This window comes from Salvelinus sp. IW2-2015, linkage group LG2, assembly GCF_002910315.2.
Source record: "Salvelinus sp. IW2-2015 linkage group LG2, ASM291031v2, whole genome shotgun sequence".
NCBI lineage: Eukaryota > Metazoa > Chordata > Actinopteri > Salmoniformes > Salmonidae > Salvelinus > Salvelinus sp. IW2-2015.
This window is the reverse complement of record NC_036839.1, coordinates 22,521,469-22,548,708: the sequence shown is the minus strand read 5'-3', so window position 1 is coordinate 22,548,708 and position 27,240 is coordinate 22,521,469. Positions and strand designations below refer to the sequence as shown.

Genomic DNA, 27,240 nt, shown 5'->3' with positions numbered 1-27,240 from the left:
TGTAACAGATCTGCTCCTATATTTAGACTGGAGGCAGGCAGGCAGTCGAATGCTGACTGGCAGGCAGCTCAACACTACCACATCCTGCAGTCAGCAGGTCCCTCTCTCTCTCACTCTCCCCTCTCTCCCTCCTTCCCTTTCCTTTCCCACCACACGGGACAGAAGGAGGAAGTGGGACCAGACCCCTGTGTGCCAGCCACTGCCCTAGGGACCAGGGTTCAGGTCGCCATTCAGCCTGGCACAGGTCATGGCACTAATAGGAAACGGACATGGAGCCCTTCAGAGAGACCAACCATCGGTTGTTGGGRCATTGGTTGGATTCCTGCCCGCCTGTGCAGGTGTTTCAGCGGTCGCCAGAGAGGAGACCGGAAAAGATTGGAAGGTTTGGGGTAAGGCACGCCGCATCACCCTCACCCTCCTCTCACTATCCTTTGGAGCCTGTGTCATCTCCAGGGCTCTCCCTCCTTCAAACTTAACACGTCCCACAACATCATCAACTAGTGGGTCCCAAAATAGCTCTGCACCTGCCCACTTGGTCTGGCTCTTTGGCTGTGAATATGGGATGCATTTAAACTGGAACCTGGGGGGACAGTTGTTATTGGAGGTCTGGATGAAAACCACACACCATACGCCAAATACTAGGCATAGTGATTAGAACATAGGTGGATGCAGGGAGTTGGTTTGTTGTTAACCTCTGGGCCTTGAGCCATGTTTAAAAAAGGGAGGGAGAGAGGTGGGAAAGAAATCATGACATTTGTTTTATTGAAGGACTGCATGTCCTGTATCTAGGGCAAGACCTTAATGTGACTCGCAGTGTCACAGTATCACAACAGCCTMCGAAAACACAACAAATAGCAACTATATGTGACACTGGATTGTGTCCAGTGCTCCTAGAGCAAGCACCGGCCAGTAGCCTATACTGTCCCCAAATACTGTCGCTGTAAATATGTGACATTTGCTATCCACCATAGTTGACTCTGTGTGACGAAGGTTGTTTTGATCTTGCCATTTGATGTTTGGCACATGGTGGGGGCGTGAGGGAGGATGGGGAGTGGACAAACAAACAAATCACTTGCTGGAAATAAATGTCACCTCAGAACCATTTCTATCACAGCGCCCAGATAGAGGGAGAAATAGGTTGCTTTTTCAACCCATTTTGGTTGGTGCCCTTTCGGGAACATCAAAGTGTGATCTGGGGAAAAGTGGGTGTCACCCCTATCCCCCCCTCTCAACCCTCACCCCTATCTCCCCCCTGTCAACCCTCACCCCTACCTCCCCACGTCAACCCTCACCCCTACCTCCCCACGTCAACCCTCACCCCATTCTGCAGCACTGGGACATACTTCAAAGCCATCCATCCAGTCCAGTCACCCATTGGTTTAGGGGCATCACACAAATACAGCTCTACAAAACTATTATTGGTTGGTTTCCTGGATACAGATTAAGCCAAGGCCTGGACTAAATTCTAAATTGAGAATTTCCATTGAAATTGCTTTTGAATAAGATAAATTAGGATGGTCAAACGGAACCGGAGCTCTAGATCTGAATGCCCATACAGGGTCATAGTGAGCCTATTGTAGCAAGCTGCTGTGCCACTGTGCCTGTGTGGAGTCCATCTGTGCCCCTGTCATCATAGCTGTAGGTAGCAGGTGCTAACGCGACTCGCTGGGGACCTGTTCCTGAGAGAATTGTGTTATTATGTAAGCAATGCATGCCGCTTATATACAGTATCTTTGTGTGTTTGTGTGTGTGTGTGCGTGTGTGTGTGTGTGTGCGAAAGGGAGACAAATAGTTTGTGTGAATATGTGGGTTCATTTGTAAAAGGGTTTATACTGTATATTTGTGTATGATGTGTACAGTACCTATGATGTGTATCTGTGTGAGTGCATGTGTGTTCCGACAGRCAGAGAGAAGAGTACGGGGTGGGGGGGGGTTGTTTCCCTCCCTATCTTTAAGAACCAGCCAGGTGTCACTCAGCACTGTCATTCATTACCGCGGTAACCTGGTCTGAACCTGGCAGACGCTAACTTCCTGTCACTGATACTTCCCCTGACCTTTGGTGTTGCCAGCACTACTCCTCCCCCCGCACCTCTCTCTCTCTCCCATCTTTATCCCCTCAGTCTAACCTTCACTTCCCTCTACCCTCCCTAGAGGCCTGGCTTGGCTGTCCCCTGAGCAAGCACTACACACCCTGCTGTCGACACACAGGACAGGTCACTGTGGATTGGATCCACAGACCACAGAGTAACACGGTGGGTAAGTAGCTATAGCTAACACATAGCTAGAGCGCCAGAGAGCTTTACATGGTAGAAGGGTCAGAGCCAGTCCCAGGCAATCTCCACTTCTCATAGCTAGGCATAGAGCCACGCTTGGAGAGCAGATAGCTTGTTGATGGCAGGACCCGTTTCATCGTTCTCTCGCACCCTGGAGAGATCGGCTTCCTCAAGCTAAGGSGCTGGGGTGAGGAAGGGGTGAGGTGGCTTCTTTAATGGCTGCTGACATGGTGTGATTTCCCTCTCACTAATTCCTCACACAGATTATTTTCAGGGTGAGGGTTGGGAACGGGATCACTCAGGGTGCAGGGATGTAATACATTATAGGATTATATGGAGTGCCTAATACATACTGTAAAGGCACGGCAGGGAGGGAAGTCTTGGGGATTTCCGTGGGGATGTGAGACTGAAGTGGGGCTGAATTGTTTGAATTACAGGGGTTCTAAGAGAGCAAGGCAAGGTATGGAAGGAAGTCTTGGAATGCAATATGGGGATGTGGGATTGAAGTGAGGCTTAGGATTTGGGGTTGAAACCCAAGGTGCCTGCCATATGTACATGCAGACAGACTCCTCTCCCATCTGATCAGTGTGTTAGGGTTAGGGTTACAGTAATGACTGAGGGTTAATGTTAATGTAGTGTCTGTATGGTGAAATAGATCCAGAATGGCTAACATGAAGCCGTCTTGTCAAAGAGTTAGTTTCCTGTAGACAAGCTTCAGTCTGTGTCATTGTATTCAGACTAAAGTTTGACAGTGACCAGAGAAGGATTTTATATGAAGCTCTTCTCAATATGGATTTATGGTTGACTCTTCTTAGGATGTATGTTGTATGATTTTGTTAGATTTTGTTTGTTATTTAATATGATCAAGTTTAAGTGTGTACTTAGTGCAGAGCACTGATGCCCAAAARCAATACAAAGTAATCTGAGGCAGAGAACAAATTAGCAATACCACAAAACACATCTTTATCTCTAGCCTAGAGCATTCTCTTAGTGACAGTCAATATGGCTACCACGTCATCCACAATTAACTCACTGCAACAAGAAACAGATGACAGTTGAGATTCGAAAATTGGCCTTGAGAGCGCCAACACCATGGCAACCCAATCCCTGTCCCGGGAGGGGAAGGTCTGTGACTGTGATGGCAGGAAGTGATGCCCCAATATGGATATGGACATTGAACCTGATTCGGGGCTGCTAATGATTACATCATGATATGGCGTGAGTCATCGCGCCAGCGCTCGTTTGCCCAGGTGTCATTGGTGCACAGATATGCAGCCATCTGTCCCTGGCAACTGAAGCCATGGAGATGAGATCTGTTGCCCTGTTACAGGGCCATGCCATGCCGCATTAGATCAGGGCAGAGAGCTAGGACTAGCCTACAGCAGACCAAAAGCGCCATCAACAACATGGGAATGGCATTGGGCATAGTGGATTACATAAATACAGAATCCTTCGAAGGGATCAATTTGAGCTTAAAAGGTCCTCTCAGGAACACAGAATTGAGATATATTAGAATGTAAATGGACTGTAAATCACTGTTATATCATCAATAACAGTTTTAAATGTAGCCAGCACTTCTTTAGAAATGGTGTATAGCCAGTGTAGATGCTAGACAGTGGCTGCAACCAAAGTTTGGACCATCCTGGCACTGGCACTACCACCCACCCGGCCCACATCTGAATCCCACAGAGAGGGCATTGTCCCCTGGCCACCCCCTAGCCTGCATCCTCTGGCCCTTCTGACCCAGGCATTACACAGTGGAGAAAGACCCATTGTCTAGATAGAAAGGTCAGAGGGTTGGTCGTTTGCTAATAACATCCACATTCTAATTAAACCATTTTGTCTTTCCATTCGATCAGCAATATGCTGAACATTATGAGACAAAGTACTGATCCCAGTCAACTGCTTTCAATATTGTCATTGTTGGYAATACAGGACAAACAGATATGGGTACAGCAGGCTAGGGTGTACTCATAGCACAGCAGTAACAGGATGGTAGATTCATGTGTTTGGCAGAAACCTGCTGAATATGTGGCAGGCCTGGGACCAGTGGGAGGCCGGGTTGCATAACATCACAATAGTGCCTCGTATCCCTGCCAAGTTCGCCCCTTCCTCCCTCATCCTTGTTCTACCTGTGATTGGTCCAGACATATTATGTACCAATCACATTTCGACTAAGTCTCACTGTCTACTCCTGTCTGTTTGTGTATTTTAAGGCTTCCCTGCAAAGGAAAATAAAGAGAGGAAAGACCATAAAAGGGATTGCTTTCTCAAATGAGGTGCTGCAGGCACCTTACTGTTAAGCAACCGTAGATTTAATAACAGAGATATGAAACATCCATCTGAAGTGTCAGGGGTTGATTGAGAGCGACATCAAGACAACAACTGAGACAGCACCCATTTGACCTCGTCCTTCTGGTCCCTGTAGTCTAATACGTTTGAGGCATGCCCATGGTAATTTGTTTTGAACAGTGGGACCGTGAGGAGAGCGATAAATGGTTGCTAAGCAACAGGGACCAGGGCGATGCTGGTTCCTTCCCATTAAAAGGGGAAATACAGTAATTAACCTGCCTGAGAGGCTTAAAAACCTCTGGGGATTCTGCAAATTGTTTAACTCCTGCTGGGATAGGCAATCCCATACTGTGGCATAGTACTGTGCCTATGTCCCATAAGCGAAATTGCCATGGGGGATGGGGGGACATGTGGACTGAGCATAAGGTAGTCGAAGTCCGACTATAATACAACTCAGTCTTCATCTTTTGTTTATTCCTAATATTTGCCTTGAAATACCTTCATAAAAGATGGTGAAGACTTCTCCTTCCACTTATCCTTCCACTTATACTGTGTTTTAAAAATACCCATGTACCCCTCAAAATAGGCATAATAAGTMATGTCATACTGTGTAGAATTGTAGGAAATTTGTATTAAAATGTCAAAGCAATTCCTGGGAAGGACCACCGGAACCCCTGTCTACTGCCCCCCCCCCCAATATCTACACCACAATTTGACCATTGCTATGTCCTGCTTATGGTGGAGAGCCAGGCAGGTAGGATTGAGTGTGTGTGTTTTAAGGATAAGAATTTGAGGGTGAAAATTGGTTCTGCATGTCAACGAACATTTCCTGGTGAAACTAATAACTAGAGTGCGTGTGTGTGTGTGTGTGCACGTGCATGTATGGACATCTGTTTGCGTGTGTAGTGTGTCTATGTGTAGAGGTGTGGGTTGTTCTCGCACCACTCCGATGGAGAAGTAGTTGTTGACGATGCTGTTAGGGACAGGGTCTCCCTTCTCCTCCTTGTCAACAGGGACGATGTCGATGTTCCATCGGTCCAGAACCATCTCTGTGCTGTGCTCTATGTCCCGCAGGAACTTCAGAAGACTGCCTCCTTCATAACCTACAGGAAAGGAGAGAGAGACAGGTGAGAAGTCAGACATAGGACACAATGAGATACAGCCATCACACACACTAAGGTCTCCCACACTCTCAGACCAACTAAGAAGTCGTCACACAGTGAATGACAAAACAGCCTAATGGTTTAAGTGTACACAGTAAAGTCCTCATTGTGGCCTTATGTCCCAGAGGGGATGAAGAGGAGCAAGTAAATAAGTCCAATGCCACGAAATAGAACTCCAACCAACTGACGGGCCTCTCTGAGAGAGTGTTGGTAAACAGTATGAGCCTACACAATAGAGCCATCATTACACTGTGCCATGGGATAGAACCCCATCTCGGGCTCCGGTAACCAGAGCCTCTGTGTCTGAGACCCAGTGGGTCTGAACCACAATGACTCTGATGATGACTGTGCTCAGTGCTGCTGAGAGGTGGGCCGTTGTTAGTGTTATATCACTGGCTGTCATGGGGGTGTGAGCGTATAATGAGGACCCATCACACTGAGAACACCAGGGGACTCTGCCACTTACGTCCTGAGAGCCAGGGACAATGTGTGATGACACATGTTCCCCCCTCCTGTGCTACTAACACATAATGACTGAAGGGAAAGGAAAACTACCTGCTACCTCCCTCTCTAAACAAGGCGCATGGGGAGCTCCAGGGTTTTGAAGAGGGCATCACGCTGAAACACGTTCGTTGTAATAATAAAGAAACATCTGAAATCGACTTCTATTATTTGTCCTCCAGGAGAGGCTGAATATTCTCCTCTCTCCAATTTACTCACATGGTGACCTCCCCTGAGAGCCAGGGGCCATGTGTGATGACACTTGTTCCCCCTCATGTGATCTCCAACAGTCTGAGCTCACACTTATACCAAATCACAGAGGGAGAAAGCAATGATGATGTAATGTAAGAAGTCAATTAGCATACTTCATACCCTGAATATTAAACAAACAATTCACAGACTACTTATACTCATTCATGTTTGCAAAAGCATACAAGTATATCCCAATACCCATGACACACACAGGCTAACATACAGCCCAATCCTGCCTCATATAGTTACAACAGGCCTATACCATCTGTCATATAACATCTACCACTTAATAGGAGATCAATAGGAAATTGTGTCACCAAACACAATTTAGATGATTGGTTTACTGTGCTAGGAATTAAAAAGCATGTGCAATATGTTTCCACAAAGACCGCTCTCACACAGTAAGTCATTCACAGCTACTGTCTAATACTGTACAGCTGTACATCTGGTCAGAAAAATTCAAAGAATCCAGCTGCTTTTTAAATTATTTTTCCGAGAACATAATGTATTCAACTTGTGCTTGGTCAAAAAGCCTCTGGGAACTATCTGTCTATTTAGTTTACAAGCATCATAACATCATATGCCTGCCGCCTGGCTAAAGTGCTCTGCTGGCCAGGTCAAGCAGTCAGTCATAATCAGGGTCACAACTATTGGCCCAAAAACAGGCACAGCCAATAAGCAAACAGGGATTATATAAGAACTCTGCTTTGCATTATATAGCACTTTCATATAAGGTCTATGAGGACGGGTTAGGGACCACATGGACACATCAGGAGCATTGTGAGGATATTGGGGAAAATAATGCTGATTGAAGCTTTCAGTGAGCAGGAAAAAGTAAAACAAGACTCTCACTGCGTTCGATGTACACACACACACACACACACACACACACACACACACACACACACACACACACACACACACACACACACACACAGCTCCTCACCTCCGCCCCAGCGTAGGCATCTTGCCAGGTCGTTCCCTGTGCCCAGAGGGAGGATAGCCACAGGGGGATCTTTTGCAAAGTTGGCCTTGTCTGCAGATGGACAGATAACAATAAGATAATGATTGCAATTCTGATGGATTGCATCACATGAGTACATGAGTTTAATCCAATAGAATTGAGACACACCAATACAGTCTAAGATCCATCCCACTGTCCCATCCCCTCCACACGCCAGCACCCGGAAATCAGGGACATCATGGAAGAAGTTGAGCCTGGAAGACATAAATACATAAATATGTAAATACACACATACACACGCACACACACAGTCACAGAGAGAGAGAGAAAGAGAGAGAGAGAGAGAGAAAGAGAGATAGAAAGAAAGAAAGCGAGAAAGATGCATTAATGTGGCTGGTGTCCATCCTTACAGAGTGTCTGGGTCACCTTCAAAGCAACCTTTAATCTGGGTCAGGACATAGGTGTCGACAGGGGCTTTCATGTGCCCCCAAAAAACAGCTGCAGTGCAAACATCACAAACACCCTGTGTGTGTGTGTGTGTGTGTGTGTGTGTGTGTGTGTGTGTGTGTGTGTGTGTGTGTTAGTCCACAATCATGTGCGGCTGTGTCAAAGTCCACAAAGTGTGCGGCTGTAGTCCACAATCATCTCCAAGACAAAGGAGATGATTGTGGACTACAGGATAAAGAGGACCAAGCACGCCCCCATTCTCATTGACAGGGCTGTAGTGGAACAGGTTGAGAGCTCCACATCACCAACAAACTAACTTGGTCCAAGCACACCAAGACAGTCGTGAAGAGGGTACAACAAAACCTATTCCCCCTCAGAAGACTGAAAAGATTTGGCAAGGGTCCTCAGATCCTCAAAAGGTTCTACAGCTGCACCATCGAGAGCATCCTGACTGGTTGCATCAAATCAAATCACTGCCTGCTATGGCAACTGCTCGGCCTTCGACCGCAAGGCACTACAGAGGGTGGGTGTACGGCCCAGTATATCACTGGGGCCAAGCTTCCTGCCAGGTGGTCAGAGGAAGGCCCTAAAAATTGTCAAAGACTCCAGCCTCCCTAGTCATAGACTGTTCTCTCTGCTACCGCACGGCAAGCGGTAGCGGAGCGCCATGTCTAGGTCTAAGAAGCTTCTAAACAGCTTCTTCCCCCAAGCCATAAGATTCCTGAACATCTAATCAAATGGCTACCCAGACTATTTACATTGCCCCCCCCCCCCTCTTTTACACCACTGCTACTCTGTTGTTATCCTCTATGCATAGTCACTTTAATAACTCTACCTACATGTACATATTACCTCAACTAACCGTTGGCCCCGCACATTGACTCTGTACCGGTGCCCCCCTGTGTATAGTCTCGCTATTGTTATTTTACTGCTGCTCTTTAATTACTTGTTACTTTTATTTCTTATTCTTACTCACATTTTTTTTTAACTGCATTGTTGGTTAGGGGCTCATAAGTAAGCATTTCACTGTAAGGTCTACACCTGTTGTATTCGGCACCTGTGACTATTAAAATTTGATTTGATTTGTGTGTATCACTGACATGGTGGTTGACAACAGTGCGACAGACTGCCCTCTCTCCTGGTCGTTGAAGTGAACTGCACTCTCCCTTAGTGACGCACAACACAAGCATGCCAGCACTCCAGGGAAATCTGTAGGTACAGCACGAGCTGCGTATGTATCACATTTAACAAAACATTTGCACATCAACATTAAACATTAATATCCTTTAACCTCACCGCATGAGGCTTGACAAATCGTGACAATGTTTTATGCATGTGGGCTTAGTTGGAGAAAGCGCATCAACAACAGGGCCAAACGACCATCTGCATTAGGATGGAGACATCACTCTTAATCAACACAAAACAACTAATTGTATTCTCTAAACAAATCACTCAGCTTCAATCTGCCACTCGAAAAGCCTGGTGGTGACTGAGGCTGTTGCCATGGAGCCCATGGTAACGGCGCTGGAGAATTTGTCTGGGTCTATATTAACCCTGTGTCTGCTATGCTATATAGCCAGACAACATTAGGCCTGTCTTTGGCTGTACGCATTAAGATATGTATCCATAATGTCCTGACAAATATACATTTGGACAGCGTACAAATGAGGTCAGCTTGGGCTGGTTTACAACTCTACATACAGTTCTGAGATATGTATCTATCCACACTGTCCTGACAAATATGCCTTTGTAAGTGATGCAAGGATGACCAACAATGGAGGAGTTATACAAGAGACGAGGAGAGAATGAAGATAGCAACTTATTTGTCATGACATCAGATTGATCCACCACACTGGCATGTATTGATGACATTAAAAGAAAAGGAAAAGCCTCAAACTCTGGTAGCTCAGATGCAATAATTTATTCAACAGCAAGCTGTCTTCATCAGGGTTTATTGATGACATGACATGTGCTGAGGCCCAGCAGGTATTTACAATAAAGCATGGCTAAACTTCACCCACGACTCCTGTGTGTCCCCTAACAAACTCACGCATAACATTAGCTAACAACAAAATAGGTTAATACATATGATGAGTAAAGCTATCAAGAGCCAGACTAATGACTAATGGCTAATGGCTAATGGCTAATGGCTAATCCAAATAAAAGTCCTACATAACAATCACACAACAGCAGTCTCACACTATAATATGTTTTCCATGTAAGGAAACCCCGTAACCACCCAGACTGTTATGTGAATAGTGGATTATCTTCCTTATACAGTGGGGCAAAAAAGTATTTAGTCAGCCACCAAATTGTGCAAGTTCTCCCACTTAAAAAGATGAGAGGCCTGTAATTTTCATCATAGGTACACTTCAACTATGACAGACAAATGAGGGAAAAAATCCAGAAAATCACATTGTAGGATTTTTAATGAATTTATTTGCAAATTATGGTGGAAAATAAGTATTTGGTCAATAACAAAAGTTTATCTCAATACTTTTGTTATACCCTTTGTTGACAATGACAGAGGTCAAACGTTTTCTGTAAGTCTTCACAAGGTTTTCACACACTGTTGCTGCTATTTTGGCCCATTCCTCCATGCAGATCTCCTCTAGGGCAGTGATGTTTTGGGGCTGTTGCTGGCAACAGGACTTTCAACTCCCTCCAAATTTTCTATGGGGTTGAGATCTGGAGACTGGCTAGGCCACTCCAGGACCTTGAAATGCTTCTTACGAAGCCACTCCTTCGTTGCCCGGCAGTGTGTTTGGGATCATTGTCATGCTGAAACCCAGCCACGTTTCATCTTCAATGCCCTTGCTGATGGAAGGAGGTTTTCACTCAAAATCTCACGATACATGGCCATTCATTTCTTTCTTTACACGGATCAGTCGCCTGGTCCTTTGCAGAAAAACAGCCCCAAAGCATATGTTCCACCCCATGCTTCACAGTAGGTATGGTGTTCTTTGGATGCAACTCAGCATTCTTTGTCCTCCAAACGACGAGTTGAGTTTTTACCAAAAAGTTATATTTTGGTTTCATCTGACCATATGACATTCTCCCAATCTTCTTCTGGATCATCCAAATGCTCTCTAGCAAACTTCAGACGGGCTGGACATGTACTGGTTAAGCAGGGGGACACGTCTGGCACTGCAGGATTTGAGTCCCTGGCGGCATAGTGTGTTACTGATGGTAGGCTTTGTTACTTTGGTCCAGTCTCTGCAGGTCATTCACTAGGTCCCCCGTTGTGGTTCTGGGATTTTTGCTCACCGTTCTTGTGATCATTTTGACCCCACGGGGTGAGATCTGGCGTGGGGCCCAGATCGAGGGAGATTATCAGTGGTCTTTATGTCTTCCATTTCCTAATAATTGCTCCCACAGTTGATTTCCTCAAACCAAGCTGCTTACTTATTGCAGATTCAGTCTTCCCAGCCTGGTGCAGTCTACATATTTTGTTTCTGGTGTCCTTTGACAGCTCTTTGGTCGGCCATGTGAAGTTTGGAGTGTGACTGTTTGAGGTTGTGGACAGGTGTCTTTTATACTGATAACAAGTTCAAACAGGTGCCATTAATACAGGTAACGAGTGGAGGACAGAGGAGCCTCTTAAAGAAGGAGTTAACAGGTCTGTGGAGACCAGAATCTTGCTTGTTTGTAGGTGAACAAAAATCTTATTTTCCACCATAATTTGCAAATAAATTCTAAAATCCTACAATGTGATTTTCTGGATTTTTTTCCCTCATTTTGTCTGTCATAGTTGAAGTGTACCTATGATGAAAATTACAGGCCTCTCATCTTTTTAAGTGGGAGAACTTGCACAATTGGTGGCTGACTAAATACTTTTTTGCCCCACTGTAACTTCCAACCCTCATCAATATTAAACTCTCAAAGATTGTTGACATTCATTGGACTGCGCCTTACACTCAAATGACAATAAAACAGCATATGAACAAACAGCATTTAAAGTTATTGATATTTATAGTTTTAGAATCCTCTAGGACCTATCCTATAGAACTTTATCCTATAAGATTTTATAGAATTCCATAGGACTTCAATAAGACTGGTTGCAAAATAYGATATGATTGAATCAGCAGCGCAACATAAATTGAACTTTCAAAATACATTTCCAATATTCTACTTACTTCTATGTGTGCTATTTCTATGCTTCCCAGTCTTAAGTTTTGTTTTTGCGTCCTTTACTTTCAGTTTTGTACAATATTTTTGATTATGGAAAATATATTTCACAGCGGTTTAGATTTTACAATTACTCTCTACACTATGCTTGTTTATTTTGTCACAAACTGAAATTAGGCAAACTGTTATTGAAGTTTTAGCAACCAGGAAATGGCAGAGCTATTTCTGCATAGTGCAACTTTAATATAGTAGGCCTAGCCTATAGAAAGCTGATGGATCCTCTTTTTAATAGAGGCCATCAAAACTCTGTTTTCTCACACAATTGYATAGCATAGCCTATAGAAATGTAGCGCAACATGGGCTTATAGGAACACTTATTTAATTCCATGCATTTTCATGATCCTATTCCACTTGAACTTTGAATGCCAGGGCTCTCATTAAGTGTTTGCATTTGTATTGATGTCAGAGTTATTAGAGGGACAATAGAGCACGGAGTATCGGCCATTAGCGACTGGTAGGCTACTAATGACCATCAGCGGCATCAGAGCACAGTTTTGGAGAAGCCTACTTACCAAGATGGAATTTGACTGCGGTCATGACTCCTGACTGCTGGTGTAGTGGTAATAGGGCCACTGTAACAGCCCTACACCCAAAGTGATAAAACCTCACAAAGGTGGGGAACTCCAACTCGCTGCAGCACAGATATCACCAATCGTCATGCCACTGAACAATGCCCAAGAAGCCTCCAGACCCCTAGTGGAGTGAGCACCCACACCGCTAGGCAACCTTTGTCCTTTGCTGTCATATGCCTCCACAATCCAATGAGAAAGACGCTGTTAAGAAAATGCCCTACCCCAAACTGGATTAGAGAAACAGACAAAAAGTTGTCACAAACTAGGATATCCTTGGTCCTATCCATATACGTGCGTAATGCGCGCACCGGACAGAGGCCATGCAACCTCTGTTGTTCACTGGAAGCAAACCGAGGATGTGAGAAAGGAAACAGCTTGAAAGCCATGGGACCTGTAAGACATAGGCATAACCTTGGGAGCAAAAGCTGCATTAAGACGTAACGTCACTTTGGAGTTGCCAGGCGCAAACATCAAACAGAAAGGATGTACTGATGCGTGGAGATCCCCAACGTGCTTGGGTGATGCCAAAGCCATGAGCAGGGCAGTCTTGTAGGAAAATACCTTCAGGTCCACAGAGTCCAATGGTTCAAACGGAGCGTCCAGGACCAAAGCCAGGTCCCAGGTCGGTGCCATAGGCTTAGAAACTGGTCTGAGCCGACGCATGCCTTTAGGGAACATCACCACCAGAAAATGAGACCCTGGGGTAGAGCTGTCAATCCCTACATGACACGTCAAGATGGCTACCATAATAACCTTCAATGTGGAAAAAGAAAGGCCCTGTTCAAAAAGCTCTTGCAAGAACATAACAATGCCCACCAAAGAGCTCTGAAAAGGACATACTCCTTTAACCTGACATCAACCCTCAAACACACCACTTATATGTATACAACCCTCTCATATAGGGGGCACATGAAGTCAAAATTCAACCTTTCAGGGACCAAACCCACAGATTCCATATCTGCGTTTGTGGGTGCTAAACTCAATAGATCCCAACGACACGGAATCCTCCATGAGTCCGGGAACCAGGGTTGTCGGGGCCAACAGGGAGCAACCAGAATAAAAATACCCTGCTGTAGGACCCTCTCCACGGTAGCCTGAATCAGGTCCATTGGAGGAAACTCATAGAGCAGGGTCCACAGACACTGATACGCCAAAGCATTTATTCCCAACCAGACCAAGAAACTGAATGCATTGAGCCGGAGTCAAGCAACTTTTCTTGTTATTCACTATGAACCCCARAGACTGAATATGGGAAACCAGCATGGCAGTGTGGAGCTCCACCTGTTCTCTCGACTCCTCTACTCCCAGCCAATCATCCAGATAGGCCAATACTCTGATCCCCTGGCACGGTGCCAAAGCCGCCTCCACCACCATAGAAAAGGTGCGGGGGCGATAGGGAGAGCCCGAAAGGCAGGACCAGAAACTTGTAGGCCACATCCTCAAAATGAAATCTCAGAAACTTTCTGTGGGGAGGATGTACAGTATAGCCACATGAAAATATGCATCTTTCAGATCAATGGATGTRAACCAATCACTGGGACGCAACGACTGCAATAGCCGGCGAAGTGTAAGCATTTTGAACATGCAAACCTTGAGGTGATTGTTTAAAACACACAAGTCCAGGATGGGATGCAACGTTCCATCGCTCTTGGGAAGTAAGAAGTACCAGCTGCACCAACCGCTCTGTACTTCTGACACGGGCACCACCTGAATAGCCTGTTGTTGAAGGAGAGAGGTAATCTCCTCTCTAARGACAGGCGCTAGGACCTCGGAGACCATTGACGTAATGACACCACGAAAAGGAGGAGGACGAACTGCAGACCGTACCCCCTTGTCACCGTCCTCCTTACCCATGGTGAAACTGCGCATGCCCGCCACTGGACGGAGCACAATGCCAGTCTCCCATACATTATCTCCTGAATGGGCAGAGTGCCACCCTGAGGATTGGGGTAATCCGTTTTTTATGCCATCCTTGTTTTCATATCTAACACTCTTGACAACCGTGCCTGAATGTGAGAAAGGAACTGTGTTTATTTTGGTGTGAAAAGTAGAGCTGATTCCTATTTTTGTTTCTCCTTGAAAYGGGCCTATAAGGATTACATAACCGAGCCAAATCACCTTATCCAAATACAGTGCCTTTGGAAAGTATTCAGACCCCTTGATTTTTTCCACATTTTGTTATGTTACAGCCTTATTTTAAAATGTATGGTTCCCCCCCCATCAATCTACACACAATACCCCATAATGACAAAGGAAAAACAGATGTTTAGAATTTTTTTYGAATAAAAAAACCCCGGAAATATAACATTTACATAAGTATTCAAGCTCTGTCAGGTTGGATGGTGAGCGTCTTTGCACAACTATTTTCAGGTCTCTCCAGAGATGTTTCGATCGAGTTCAAGTGCAGGCTCTGGCTGGGTCACTCAAAGACATTCATAGACTTGTCGCGAAGCCACTCCTGCATTGTCTTGGCTGTGTGCTTAGGGTCATTGTACTGTTGGAAGGTGAACCAACCCCCAATCTGAGGTCCTGAGCGCTCTGGAGCAGGTTTTCATCAAGGATCTCTCTGTAATTTGTTCCGTTCATCTTTCCCTCGATCCTAACTAGTCTCCCAGTCCCTGCCTCTGAAAAACATCCCCACAGCATGACGCTGCCACCACCATGCTTCACCGTAGGGATGGTTCCAGGTTTCCTCCAGACGTGACGCTTGGCATTCAGGACAAATAGTTCAATCTTGGTTTCATCAGACCAGAGAATCTTGTTTCTCATGGTCTGAGAGTCCTTTAGGTGCCTTTTGGCAAACTCCAAGTGGGCTGCCATGTGCCTTTTACTGAAGAGTGGCTACTGTCTGGAAACTCTACCATAAAGGCCTGATTGGTGGAGTGCTGCAGAGATGGTTGTCCTTCTGGAAGGTTCTCCCATCTCCACATTGGAACTCTAGAGCTCTGTCAGAGTGACCATCGGGTTCTTGGTCACCTCCCTGACCAAAGCCCTTCTCCCCCGATTGCTCAATTTTGGCCGGGTGGCCAGCTCTAGGAAGAGTATTGGTGGTTCCAAACGTCTCCCATTTAAGAATGATGGAGGCTCACTGTGTTCTTGGGGACCTTCAATGCTGCACCTTCAGAAAGTTTTCACACCCCTTGACTTTTTCCACATTTTGTTGTGTTACAGCCTAAATTTAAAACTGATTAAATGTAGATTTTGTGTCACTGGCCTACACACAATACCCCATAATGTCACAGTGGAATTCTGTTTTTTGACATTCTTACAAATTAATTGAATATTAATAGCTGAAATGTCTTGAGTCAATAAGTATTCAACCCTTTGTTTAGGCAAATCWAAATAAATGTATATGTAAAAATGTGCTTAACAAGTCACCTAATAAATTGCATGGACTCACTCTGTGTGCAATCATMGTATTTTCAATTATTTTTGAATGATTATCTCATCTCTGTACGCACACATACAATTATTTGTAAGGTCCCTCAGTCGAGCAATGAATTTTAAACACAGATTCAACCACAAAGACCAGGAAGGTTTTCCAATGCCTCTCAAAGAATGGCACCTATTGGAAGATGGATATTTTTCTAAGCAGACATTGAATAWCCCTTTGAGCATGGTGAAGTTATTAATTACAMTTTGAAATGTGTATCAATACACCCAGTCACTACAAAGACACAGGCGTCCTTCCTAACTCAGTTGCCGGAGAGGAAGGAAACCGCTCAGGGATTTCCCTTTGAGGCCAATGGTGTCTTTAAAACAGTTACAGAGTTTAATGGCTGTGACAGGAGAAAACTTCGGATGGATCAATAACACTGTAGTTATTCCAAAATACTAACCTAAATGAAAGAGTAAAAAGAAGGAAGAAGGAAGAATAAAAATATTCCAAAACATGCATCCTGTTTGGAATAAGGCACTAAAGTAAAACTGCAAAAACAATGTGGAAAATGAATGATCTTCATGTCCTGAATACAAAGCGTTATGTTTGGTGCAAATCCAACAACAACACATCACTGAATACCACTCTTCATATTTTCAAGCATGATGGTGGCTGCATCATGTAAAGGGTATGTTTGTCCTCGGAAAGTACGAGCGTTTTTTTAGGATGAAAAGAAACGGAAAAGAGCTAAGGAGTGGCCTAGTTACAGTTTTGACTTCAATCGGATTGAAAATGTATGGCAAGACTTGAAAATGTCTGTCTAGCAATGGTCAACAACCAACTTGATAGAGCATAAAGAATAATACAAAAAATTCAAATATTGCACAATCTAGGTGTGCAAAGCTCTTACAGATTTACCCAAAAAGAATCACAGCTGTAATCACTTCCAAAGGCGATTCTAACATGAATTGTCTCAGGGGGTTGACTACTTATGTAGTCAATTAGTTTTATTTTTCATAATTTTTTTCTTCCTCTTTATTCCACTTTGACATTAGAGTATTTTGTGTAGATCGTTGACAAAAAAATGACAATGAACTCCATTTTAATCCCACCTTGTAAGAAAACTAAATGAAAACTTTCTGAAGGCACTGTATATAGCAAGACACGGTAAAGTCCATTATTCTTCTGAAGAGTACAAATTAGGCTGTTTGAGAAGGTTTGAATTCCAAGCAACCTGCATACACATTGTACAATAGACTGACATAGCTACAAGTTGTGTACTGGAAAATCTTGGTAGAGCATGGGTGTAGGCATTGTGGTGCTCATGTGGATTTCCTTTCTTTTTCGGCCAATCCCTACTTCTCACTTAAAACATATTTGTTTGTTTTTAATTACCATGGTTTTTACACCGGAAGGTGATTATACAAAATTATACAACACTTCCACATGCAAAAGGTGTCTTTCGAAAATTTAAGTTGAGCTTCAAATTATGTAAAAAAAAAAAATAAGACGTGTTTAGTCTTACATAATTTAATGTCCAAGGCCCGGTTTCCCAAACACATCTTAAGGCTAAGTTCATTGTTAGAACCTTTGTTAAATCTTCAGCTGTTTCCTAAAACCATCGTTACTAAAGTTACTAAACCACACAGCATATCATTACAGCAGTATGTACTGGTATGTTAGCTAGCTACCTAATGTTAGTTGGCTACTAATACATCAAACTTGCCAGTATATTAACTATATGCTATCTAACTAACTACCCAACTTTTATTGACCTGATTATTCCCGTCATTCATAGTTTAGCTAAGTGGTATGGTAGTTGTGCGTTTTTAATGGACATTTGGGTACCTTCGTAAATTCGCTCTGGCTAGCTACTCCGATTTCAGAGCACTCTCGTCTGAGTGTACTTGTGCAAGAACGCAGAATAACTGATGAATTTACGAATACTCAACAACAGTTGAATATGGCCGGTGTCAGTAAACGTTGGCAAAAAAGCATAATATAATTTTTGCCAGCAACACAGTTACAGTCACCAACGCTCTGGATAAYGTGAAACCTGCCTAACCAGMTCTGCTAGGGCGAGTAAAATGGTCAGAGTGAGGTCTTCTCTCATTTGTGTCTGGAAGTAGCTAGCAAGTTAGCCAGTTAGCTTGGGTGCTTGACTGCTGTTGTGAGACCAGAACACTCAGATCAACCCTACTCCTCGGCCAGAGCGTCCAGTGACACTGCACAGTGTGCACTATGAACGCTCCAAGAGCAAAACGATTTGAATTTACAACAGACAATCTGACAAAGCTCTGAATTTACGAATGCCCAGAGTGCACTCTGAATTGAATAACAGACCCGTAGTCATAAAAAAACCTAGCTAGTAATTTCTTATGCTAACAAACTAGCAAGAGTTTGCATAGCAACAGCATCAACTTYTGGTAGACAGGTGAAGCACTAGTACGCTCAAATGAAAGGATATCGTTCGTTTACAGTATACTAAAATGAACTAATAGTATATAGTATGTAGTATACACTCATTAAGTATGTAATATCCAGTATGTTAGTATGGGTATTCGAACACAGCTATGTTCTAATGACGCACTTACTGAAGGTTCTCCCTACGTGGTGTTTTAGGAAACGGATGTGAGTTCTTCGGCAGTTATAGAAATGAAGTATCGTTTTTAACACTTGTAAGCTTAAGTTCCATCGCTATCGGGAAACCGGGCACTGGCTATTACGTCATAGACATAGCTATTTGCATTTATGCAAAACATATGGATTCTCCCTTTAGAGAGGGGAGGGGGTAAATATCAACAGCTAATTTACGTTAAGCACATACCAGTTTATGACTCTCAAAGTGACTCTCAAAGTACTGAATACGTTTGCTGAGTGAGCATTTGGAAAGAAATTCCTGCAAATATCTGTGGGAGTTCCCCCAGAACCCCCTCCAGTTTATTACTTCTTACTTCTCACTAAAGGGACCTACGGAGGATGTCTTTTGGACCTCTTTTTATGGTCCTGTCCGGACCGGCCACCTTTTTTTGGTGTGGTCCGGACTGGCCTTGATTTCGACGTCCACGGACGGGACTCCCTAAAAACACGTGAGAAGAGCATTTTTTGCTAACCCTAACCCTTTTCCTAACCTAATCCTTCTAACCTAATAGCTTAATTCTCCTAACCTGCTACGAAAAAGTCGTAGCTGTATCCAAGTGCCGTGTTTTCAGGGAATCTCGTCAGATTTTTGGTCCGATCCGGACCAAATTTGAATCAATCATAAGTTAGGTTCAGATTTTGTCGGATCTGGACTGGCCTTCTTTTGGCACAAACATCATTTGGTTTAGATTTGATCCGGTCCACGTTCCATGTAATTGATCTATTTCAAAGCTAGCACACCTGATTCAACTTCTCAGCTCACCCTCAATCTCTTGAATCACACCTAGCAATCTTAAAATGAATGCACTAACTGTAAGTCGCTCTGGATAAGAATGTCTGCTAAATGACAAAAATGTAAAGAAAATGAATAACTAGTTCAGAGCTACAGCAAAATTATGAAACATCTGGGGGGCCCCGGGGAGAGGTTTGAAACCACTGCTGTAGAGCACAGAAGAGTGCAGTACATTATAGTACAATACATAAAAATAGTAGAGAAAGTATTTTCAACATTCATTCAGAAACGAAAATGTACCTGATTTCAATGTTCAGAAATTATGTATTTTCAACATCCGGAATATACATATTTTCAATGTCCGTAAAATACGTATTTTCAATGTCCGTAAAATATGTTTTTTTCAACGTCCGGAAAACACATACATTTTAAACTTCCTGAAAAGACGTCTTTTCACCTTTTATTTATGACCTAAAATGAACCGAACTTCAAAGTCTGGAAAATACATATTTTAAACGTCATTTTGCTTAAAGGTTCCAATTTTTGAGAACACACTGAAAGGTAACTTGCCACTGTCAGCTCAAATTTGGATTAAAATGTCATGAATAAAATTGTATTAACAGAGGGCGTGTACTGAATTAATGCATCATAAGGTAAGGGCTGGACTTGTTCTGGATGCTCCAAGAGTGACGTGTTATGTCTCGTATGTTGATCTAGCTAATAAGCTAGCTACGTAGCATGTGTACACTCACTGCAATGCACAGCAGATGTGCTAGCAAAATATAGCTACCTCCTTTGCTTGTTGTTAGRATGCTACAAGCTGGGTCATTCCTACAATGCAGTGCCTTTTTCTGTCCCCAGGAAATATCAGATCTTATTTAGTGTAAAATTTGAATTCCAAAATGCTTTAAATATAAGGTCAGGTGTCCTTTACCTTAAAAACACCAAAAATATGGATCCTGAAAGGGAATTCTATGCATTTTAAGCACTTGACAGTGGATGTAAGCGTTTTTGCCATGTCCCCAGGTGTTAATTATCAACTTCCACAAKAAATATTAGCCATTAAATGATTAAAAGCTTTCTTCATTATTTTATAGTCCTAGTTAAAGTCTCTTTCATCAATACATTTTTTTCCTCATGATTATTGTATTTATTATTATTTTATATTTTATGTGTGTCCCTGATATCACTTTCCACACTTTTAGTTTGTTGTAATTCTCCACTTAAGAAAAGAACCCTTTCCTACAATGACACCACATTCAGGAAGTGCCATAATTTATTTGGTGTGAAAATTATGATGTAAAGCTAAAAAAAATATAAACACTCAGTTGTATCTATTTGTTTATGTTTCATGTTTTTAGTCTGTATACACACACACACACACACACACTACTGTTCAAAAGTTTGGGGTCACTTAGAAATGTCCTTTTTTTAAAGAAAAGCACATTTATTGTCGATTTAAAATAACATCAGATTGATCAGAAAGACAGTGTAGACAATGTTAATGTTGTAAATGACTATTGTAGCWGGAAACGGCTGATAGATTTTTAATGGAATATCTACATAGGCGTACAGAGGCCCATTATCAGCAACCATCCCTCCTGTGTTCCAATGGCACATTGTGTTAGCTAATCCAAGTTTATAATTTTAAAAGGCTAATAGATCATTAGAAGACCCTTTTGCAATTATGTTAGCACAGCTGAAAATAGTTGTGCTGATTAAAGAAGCAATAAAACTGGCCTTCTTTAGACTAGTTGAGTATCTGGAGCGTCAGCATTTGTGGATTCGATTACAGGCTCCAAATGGCTAGAAACAAAGCACTTTCTTCTGAAACTCGTCAGTCTATTCTTGTTCTGAGAAATGAAGGTTATTCCATGCGAGAAATTGCCAAGAAACTGAAGATCTCGTACAACACTGTGTACTACTCCCTTCACAGAACAGCTCAAACTGGCTCTAATCAGAATAGAAAGAGGAGTGGGAGGCCCCATTGCAYAACTGAGCAAGAGKACAAGTACATTAGAGTGTCTAGTTTGAGAAACAGACGCTTCACAAGTCCTCAACTGGCAACTTCAWTAAATAGTACCCGCAAAACACCAGTTTCAACGTCAACAGTGAAGAGGCGACTCTGGGATGCTGGCCTTCTAGGCAGAGTTGCAAAGAAAAAGCCATATCTCAGACTGGCCAATAAAAAGAAAAGATTAAGATGGGCAAAATAACACGGACACTGACAGAGGAACTCTGCCTAGAAGGCCAGCATCCATGAGTCGCCTTTTCACTGTTGACGTTGATACTGGTGTTTTGCGTTACGACAACTGGGTACTTTTTCCATCACTGACTTTTTCTGATAGAATACTAAAACWATAATTTTTTCCCCCAAAAGTTTGAGGTCCAAATGGCATTGCATAGTAGGAATGGCCCAGCTAGCTYCTGTTGTGAAGCAATCGAGTTACTGGTCCGGTATTAGAACTGAGATTCAGCTGAAAAGATATTAGCATTGTCAGAAATGCTACAAAAAAGTAGCACATTGTTGGTTCTCTATTTGCACATAAGAGCAGTAAATTATACATGTAATTGTAACGGATGCTCTCCTCCTCTTCGTCTGAAGAGGAGGAGTAGGGATTGGACCAAAGCGCAGCGTGAAATGTAGACATAATGAATTTATTAAAGTAAAGACGAAAACACACGAAAACACTTTAACAAACTACAAAACAACAAATGACGCAGACCGACCTGAACATAAGAACTTACATATACACGAAGAACAGGTACAGACTACAAACAAACCGAAACAGTCCCGTGTGGCGCTACAAACACAGACACAGGAGACAACCACCCACAAACAAACAGTGAGAACACCCTACCTTAATATGGTTCTCAATCAGAGGAAATGTCAAACACCTGCCTCTAATTGAGAACCATATCAGGCAAACCATTAACCAACATAGAAACACATAACATAGAATGCCCACCCCAACTCACGCCCTGACCAACTAAACACATACAAAAACAAAAGAAAACAGGTCAGGAACGTGACAGTAATCAAAGCTGTTGCCCTTACAAACGTATTCAGTCCGAAAGGTGGCAAGTCTAATGGTCACTTTATGGATGCTGTAATCTGCTTATCCAACACCTAGATATTGAGCTAGGTCGCGGACAATAAATTTTATTTTTTCTTAACGCTAAAGACGCTATTAAAAATCTGGTATTTGGTTCTTGGTAATACAAATCAAGTTGATTTTGCGAAGTTTTGTCGACATTGGTGTCACATGGCTAAATATGATAGTAGGGAGATTTGAATTTAACATTGAGCTTCAATGAATCCCAACTATATAATGTTACACCGAGTGACCGACTGCAAGGGAACCACTGTTCCCTGGTGTTTTACTACCCCACACATACACCATCATCAGTTTCATCACTGCTCTCGTTATGACAGGCAGTGCAACTTATCACAAGTAATATACAACTACCACAATAATGGCATTACATCATGTTCATTTAACCTGGACTGTCCTGATGCCCTGTCTATTATCTACTATTGGTCATCGTCGGAGAGAAGTGCGGTCACTGTAGTCTGTCTCTCCTCCTACGATGGGCTCTTGAGAGAGAGCAGCCCTAGTCGTCACAGCAGAGGGAGGAGTGGGGGAGACAGGGATAGAACAGGTTGGCCGCTCTCAGAAGAAAGCATTCATGTCTATTGTTGTTGTGTAGGGCATTTCTCCTGATTAACTGTTCCATATTGCACAACTCAGGTACAAGGTGTCCCTCTGGCTAGGATGAATGCACATCAGGTGGTGTGTCAAGTGTGTGTGTGTGTGTGTGTGTGTTGTGTGTGTGTGTGTGTGTGTGTGTGTGTGTGTGTGTGTGTGTGTGTGTGTGTTGTGTGTGTGTGTGTGTGTGTGTGTGTGTGGTGTGGTGTGTGTGTGTTGTGCTGGTGTGTGTGTGTGGTGTGTGTGTGTGGAGAGGATAGAGGTTGTCTGATGGTGCAGTAGCTTACTGCCAGGGTTGTGTTCAGTAGGGAGAAAACACTTTTAAGCCTAGTAAACCCTGGCCTATGTTCTGTTCCACAACCAAGTTCCATCTGGGACAGAACAACATTTGAAAAATAATAACTTTCTATGGATCCAAGATTTCAACAATTTCAGTATTTCAATCCGAAACGTTTTTTTTTACATGGCACACTTCATTACTTTGCATGTTATAAAAAAAATATATGTTTTTGTATAGATCCAATCATAGAGCAAGTCTTGCCTTGAGAAGTGGCACCATCCATTTTCTGGGCTGTGTCTATAGGTGGGACTGTGAGTGATGAGGATGAGACTTACCCCACCATGGGTCCCTCTCGGTCTAGACTGTACACCTGTCTGGGGTTCAGCAGGTACTGGAACTTTCTCAATACCCTTCAGGAGACATAACAGCAGTGTTAGAGTTACTGCACACACACACACACACACAAACTGACAAACTCACAAACTGTCTGTGCACATATGGAGCCAGAGAGAGAGGGAAAGAGAGAGAGAGGTAATACTTCATGCATACAAAGACAGACATATAACATGTAAAGAAGCACCATCCAAATTGTACAAGTTTTACTTAAAAGCACCGTCTACAGTAAATGTTCTGCTCCACAAATTGTCAATATCTCTATAGCTTACTGTGCCCAATGACACAGTAGTTTCCTGTAACCTTGACAAGCGGGAGATGCATCAGAGGGCTACTCTATTGAAGCCTCCACAGTGCTCTTCATGGAGCCTTGCACTGGTAATTGTGTTAGCTTCCGATACCCACACAGCACTTTGGTCAGAGTGAGAACAGAGGATGAAGAGGAGTGGGTAGAGGAGACAACGGAAAACCGACAGCTAGGTTAGAATGCGTCACGATGAACTAACCATTTGTCCTAGAATGCAACTCATACTATGTACAGTAGTGTGGCTGATTACTTGAGCAGTAAAAGTGTTAGGATACTGTTATGAATGTGACATAAAGAACCCTTCAATTTAAGTGTACCAAGTTCACGCAAAAAGAGAAAATAGTAGAGATATACTACTTAATTTAAGAGAACTGTATGTCATTTAAAATGCTCATTTACAAAAACAAGACCAATCAGTGACACCATTATTTCCTTATTTACATCAAAGGGAGAAATAAATAGGCTTGCTTTTTGTACTCAGAGAGTAAATGCATATTTTTGTTACGAGAACACATCTATTAATAGAGAATAATTCTACCTTTAAGTGGTATTTAAGACTATGTTGCTATGGTGATGGTGTTTCTGAAGCCAAAATAGTGTCCTCACAGTGCTATGAAATGCATGGTGGGAGGACAGAGGAGAGAGAACTGAAACAGTGAACACATTCATTTACAGCCAGAATGGCACTTGGGACTTTAGGACTGTGTCGGAACAGCGAAATGACCATAATTATTTACCAAATTTAAAATCCTCTGCAATTACAAAGCCTTAAAATTCTTGAATGTAGTCATTGTTGTTAGCTATGTTAGCTTCACATTATTTAGATTATATGACGAGTAGCCAGCCAAAGGTTTAGAACACTTTGACAGTAGCATTACAGGACTCTATAAAACACATATTGCAGGAGTGTTTCAACCAGAGTGAATAATCTGAGACTTTCTATGTCAGCCATTCTCAACTGGCGGACCGCGGTCAGGATCCGGACCCAGAATGGGGTCAATACGGACCACGGGTTGTGACCAAAAAAATAAATATTATACAGGGCCATCAAAGTATTTAGACCCCTTCCCTTTTTCCAAATTTTGTTACGTTATAGCCTTATTCTAAAATGGATTATATTTGTAAAAAATCCTCATCAATCTACACACAATACCCAATAATGACTAAGCGAAAACAGGTTAAGATATTTTAGCAAATGTATAAAAAACAAAAACAGAAAAACCTTATTTACATAGCTCAGACCCTTTGCTATGAGACTCAAAATTGAGCTCAGGTGCATCCTGTTTCCATTGATCATCCTTGAGATGATTATACAACTTGATTGGAGTCCACCTGTGGTAAATTAAATTGATTGGACATGATATGGAAAGGCACACACCTGTCTATATAAGGTCCCACAGTTGACAGTGCATGTCAGAGCAAAAACCAAGCCATGAGGTCGAAGGAATTGTCTGTAGAGCTCCGAGACAGGATTGTGTCGAGGTACAGATCTGGGGAAGTGTACCAAACAAGCACTGAAGCTCCCCAAGAACAAAGGGCCTTGGTCAGGGAGGTGACCAAGAACCCAATGCTCACTCTGACAGAACACCAGAGTTCCTCTGTGGAGATGGGAGAACCTTCCAGAAGGACAACCATCTCTGCAGCACTCTACCAATCAAGCCTTTATGGTAGAGTGGCCAGACAGAAGCCAATCCTCAGTAAAAGGCACATGACAGCCCGCTTGGAGTTTGCCAAAAGGCACTCAGAATATGAGAAACAAGATTCTCTTGTCTGATGAAACCTACATTGAACTCTTTGGCATGACTGCCAAGCATCATGTCTGGAGGAAACCCGGCACCATCCCTACGGTGAAGCATCATGCTGCGGGGATGTTTTTCAGTGGCAGGGACTGGTAGCAAAGTACAGAGAGACCCTTGATGAAAACCTGCTCCAGAGCGCTCAGGACCTCAGACTGGGGCGAAGGTTCACCTTCCAACAGGACAACGACCCAAATCACACAGCCAAGACAACGCAGGAGTGGCTTCGGGACCATTCTCTGAATGTCCTTGAGTGGCCCAGCCAGAGCCCAGACTTGAACCCGATCCAAAATCTCTGGAGAGACCTGAAAATAGCTGTGCCGCGACACTCCCCATCCAACCTGACAGAGCTTGAGAGGAACTGCAGAGAAGAATAGGAGAAACTCCCCAAATACAGGTGTGCCAAGCTTGTAGTGTCGTACCCAAGAAGACTCAAGGCTGTAATTGCTGCCAAGGGTGCTTCAACAAAGTACTAAGAAAAAGGTCTAAATACTAATGTAAATGTGATATTTCCTTTTAAATTTTTTACAATTTGTACAAATTCTCATAAATGTCTTAAAACCATTTTTTTCCTTTGTCATTATGGGGTATTGTGTGTAGATTGATGAGGGGGRAAACGATTTAATCAATTTTAGAATAAGGCTGTAACATAACAAAATGTTGGAAAAAGTCAAGGGGTCTGAATGATTTCCAAATGCACTGTCTATACAGTACCTGTCAAAAAAGTCGGACACACCTACTCATTCAAGGGTTATTCTTTATTTTTACAATTTTCTATTTTGTAGAATAATAGTGAAGACATCAAAACTATGAAATAACACATGGATTCATGTAGTAACCAAAAAAGTGAAACAAAATCAAAATATATTTGAGATTCTTCAAAGTAGCCACTCTTTGCCTTGATGACATCTTTGCACACTCTTGGCATTCTCTCAACCAGCTTCATCTGGAATGCTTTTCCAACAGTCTGCAGTCCAACTCTTCYCAAACCATCTCAATTGGTTTGAGGTCGTGTGACTGTCTTGTTGAAAAAGAAGCGCAAACCCAACACACAAAAGTTTGGACACACCTACTCATTCCAGGGTTTTTCTTTATTTGTAAAATGTTGTACATTGTAAAATAATAGTGAAGAAATCAAAACTATGAAATAACACATATGGAATCATGTAATAACCAAAAATGTGTTGAACAAATCTAAATATATTTGCACACTCTTGGCATTTTCTCAGGGCCCTCACCTCCTCCATGTAGGCTGTCTCGTCATTGTTGGTAATCAGGCTGACTACTGTTGTGTTGTCTGCAAACTTGATGATTGAGTTGGAGGCGAGTGTGACCACGCAGTCATGGCTG

General features: G+C 42.9%; 1 pseudogene; it reads right to left on the bottom strand.

Annotated features, from left to right (window-relative positions):
* Positions 1 to 27,240, bottom strand: part of LOC111977005 (diacylglycerol kinase beta-like) — a 159,324-nt pseudogene that overhangs the window by 48,182 nt on the left and 83,902 nt on the right.